The sequence below is a fragment of the Gracilinanus agilis genome, unplaced genomic scaffold, assembly GCF_016433145.1.
Source record: "Gracilinanus agilis isolate LMUSP501 unplaced genomic scaffold, AgileGrace unplaced_scaffold3142, whole genome shotgun sequence".
Lineage (NCBI taxonomy): Eukaryota > Metazoa > Chordata > Mammalia > Didelphimorphia > Didelphidae > Gracilinanus > Gracilinanus agilis.
The window spans coordinates 47-3,714 of record NW_025364046.1 but is presented as its reverse complement, the minus strand read 5'-3'; the positions used below and the strand labels follow the sequence as shown (position 1 = coordinate 3,714).

The window sequence follows — 3,668 nt, the reverse complement described above, 5'->3', positions numbered from 1 at the left end:
GGAGTCGGGGGCGAGGGGGGTGGAAGGAGGGTTCCCAGCTTTTCTGCCCCTCCCTGGCCGGCCGGGCAGGGCCAGCTTCTGGGAAATGTGGGGCCCAAGGAAAGCCCCCCCCACGGTGGCCCCCCAGGGAAGGGCAGCACAACTGCACCCCTTGGGGGAGGCGGAGGGGCTCCAGAGGAGCACAGCTGCCAGTGGGTGGCACACCAGGCGTTTAGGGTGACTAGAAGGATCCCCAGACCTCTAGGGCGGCTCCCTGGGTTCCCATCATTCCTATTTTACAGAAAATGGATGCGCAGAGTGGCTTAGGGCCTCCCCGGGCGCCCAGCTCTCAAGTTGTAGAAGTGGGATTTGAACCCAAGCCTTCTGGTCCGAAGCCCTCCCCTCTTTCTCATAGGTAACATGAATTCTCTGGGCACAAATCCTCTCCTGGTGGAGCCCTGAAACGTTTCAGTGTAGAAAAAGCAGTGCTCGTCCTCCCAGGGCAGTCACTGGATCTAGGCTCAGAAGGTCTGGGTTCAAATCCTGACTTTGAGGCTTACTGACAGTGACCTTGGACAGCGGGGCCTCACTAAGGAGCCTGGCTTGAGCCTGATGAGCTGTGCCACCCTAAGAATGCCGCTTGGCCTCTGTCTGCCTCAGTCTCCTCATCTGTGAAATGGAGACAGTAACACCTCACGGGTTGAGGTGAGGTTTAAGAGAGAGGGTGACTGGTAAAGCTAGGCCAAGGTGAAGTGACTTATCCAAGGCCACTTGTTGGAGGCTAGCTCTAGCCTAGAATTTGGGGTTCCCCTTCCCTTTAGCCCACACTGCCTGATGGGAGTTCTGTGATTTCAGTCCCTCGGAGGTGAAGAAGACCTGTTGTCCCCCACCCCGGCGACTCCTCTGTAGCAGCTCAGGGCCAGGGCTGGGAAGGACAGACCACACGGGTCACGGGGCAGCCCCTGCTGAACGAGGGGCAATTCCAGACCCCTCTGGGCCCCCCAAGGAGAACCCCGGAATGTCCCCATCCCAGAAGCCTGGGGGCCACGTGGTTTCCATCTGAGTTGGGAGAAGAGAGCCAAAGAACGGATTTCCCAAAAGAAGGTGCGTCGGCCCGGGCCAGGCCGAACCCCCCCCCCATCCCCGCCCCCACATCTTTCCCTCCAAAGAATGAAGAAAGAGACTCGGGTGTCTCCCTGGAGGAAGCCGGCTAGAGAAGTTCCCTCCCACTTACTAGTTTAGAGAATGACGGGATCCGCGAGGTCCAAGACACGATCAGCCCGACCCCCCCCAGCGCGTAGCCCAGGGCTTCCGTGTTCTCCTGGGAACAGAACCGGACAGGACCAAAGACCTGAGCAGACACGCAGGCGGCGTCCACAGCACCGAAGGGTGAGCAGCCCCCTGTGGAGCCGCCAACCTCAGGGGCTTAGCAGCGCCCGAGGCCTGGCCCAGGAAGCCACCCACAGAACCAGAGGCTCCTGTCCCTGCCCCAGCTGGGGGGACCGCCGTGGTCAGAGTGGAGTCTGGGGGGCCGTCCCTCCGGCCGTCCCTCCAGCCTCTGACATTCGCGTACCTGCAGCACACTTCCCAGAAGCCTCCTCTGTGCTCCATGGAATTCCAGGGGAGCCGGAGCAGGGGGAGCCAGAGCGAGCCAGCCGGTGCCCACCCCCAGGGGCACGATGAGGACAAACACGCTGGCCCGGAATTTCCTCCTTGGCCTCTCCTGGGCGCATCCACCTGCAGCAAACAGCCAAACCCCCTTTTCTTTCTAGAAGAGCAAGGCTGGGAAGTCACGGCCTTTCCAAGGAGGCCTCCAAAGCCTGCCCCTGCCCCGGCGCTCTGTGCACTGGCCTCTGCTTGGGTCCTCCCCCAGCCCCCACCCACCACAGCAGCCCACGAGGTCCCTTTGGGATGGCTGTCCTTGGTGGGAAGTCCTTCCTGAGCTCCAGCCTAAATCTGCATCTTTCTTTGGAACTTCCTTCCCCCATTGCGCTGGGCCAGGCAGAACAGGGTCAACCCTGACCCCTAGCTGAGGAGGCCTGGAGGGAATACAGCCTGGGGGAAGAAGCTGGCCTGGGGGGCTCCATGGGAGCTGGGCCAACTGGGCCTCAGTTTCCTCATCTGTAAAATGAGGGCCTCTGGGGCCCCTTCCTGCTCGTGGCCCCTAAGCCTTCTCTGGTCCAGGCTAAATGTCCTTGGCCCCTTCCGCCAAGCCTCCCGGGGCAGGCAGGGACTCCAGGCTCCTTGCTCTGCAGAGGCTTGCTACAACAGCTCTCCAAACCCAACACGCTATTGCCCAGGGCACGTGCCCAGGGCAGAAGACAGTGGGGCCACCCTAAGCAGCCCAAGATCCCGAGAGTGCTCTGGGTAGCCCCTCGTCCTGGTGATTCCGGGTGAGCTGCTAACCAAGCCTCCTCCTCCTCCTCCTCCTCCTTCATCTGGGATGGCAAAGTCCTCCCCCAGCTGCCGCCTCCATCTTTGCTTTTTGAAAGGGCAGCCTCTCTCCCTGCTGGGCCAGCCCTGCGGCTGCTTTCTCCGTCTCGCTTCCTGAATCTCTTTGGCGCTGATCCCGAGGGCAATAGAGGCTCCTGCCTGGCCTCTCCCCCCCGGCCAGCTCTTCCCTCCTATTCTCGGTCCACCTGCCTCCTTCATTTCCCGGACGAGCTTTCTCCTGGGAGAGGCGACTTCCGGAGCGAGCCGTGGGCCCTGCGTTCCTTCTGGACGTCCTTGAACGTGGCCATAGAAGACCCTCTTTCCAGTTGGGAACTGAAAAGAAGGCCCAGATCGGAGCCTGTGGCCCGGTCACTGTCCAAGGGCCGCTCCTGGTTTTATTCAGACTAACCAATTTACCCAGTGGTGGGCAGGTGGGTCTTCCTGGAACAGTTTTCCAGGCCTTCTTTCTGCCTCAGGAACATTTTCGTTCTTTAAAAAAGCAACTGAAGCTTGGAGTTTCTCTGAACAGCCCCTCATGGCAGAATGAGCCCCACCTCGCCCTGGCAGGGCCACAGCCTTTCTGGGGTCGTGTCGTCTCCGAAGCCACAGATACCACCGTGGCACCGTGCCCCCCCCTTGGACTCCTAGCCCTGGAGGGGCCCAGGAGCACACTCTCTGCTTTGGAAGTTCCCGGGCAGACCGGTACGAAACTCATTGCCACATCCACTGGCCCTCGAACTCGCAGCGCCCTCAGACGCAGAGCTAAAGGCCCTCCCCCCACAGCCGAATTCCCTCTCTCTGACCCCATGAGAGACCACGGCAGGGTGACGTGGTGGCAACTCGCCACGGACTCACCAGACTTGGGCTTGATCTTGGAGCCACAGATGGGGAAAAGGAGCAACAAGAGAGTGACCACCTCAATGGCTGCCAGGTGAATGCCAGTGAAGACCTGGAGAAAAGAGCCTCTTCTCAGCACCCCGGGGCTCCCCGCAAGCACAGAACCCTCTGGTGCACCAAGGGGCAAAGAGACCCTCATGGCCAGGGGGCCTGGACACAACAGCCTCGAAGTTGGCCTCTGGTCAGCTCTACCACCTGCTCTGCCTACAAGCTAGTCAGAACAGCCAGGAGGAAACAGTCCTTGACTTCTGGGGGCTCGAGCAGGACCTGGAGCAGACCAGGAGAGTCCCTCCTGCAGGCCGAGAAAGAAGAGAGCAGACGCCTCTGTGGCTCGGGGGCTCCTCCCTCCCTCTCCCCCC

At 61.1% G+C, this 3,668-nt stretch overlaps 1 long non-coding RNA gene across 1 annotated transcript; it reads right to left on the bottom strand.

The window, feature by feature from the left end:
• Positions 1 to 1,213: 1,213 nt before the first annotated feature.
• Positions 1,214 to 3,353, bottom strand: LOC123254740. The gene is made up of 3 exons (XR_006506702.1): positions 3,268 to 3,353; positions 1,553 to 1,716; positions 1,214 to 1,300 (listed from the first exon to the last, which is right to left on the bottom strand). It is a non-coding gene; the product is annotated as an uncharacterized LOC123254740 (long non-coding RNA).
• Positions 3,354 to 3,668: the final 315 nt, after the last annotated feature.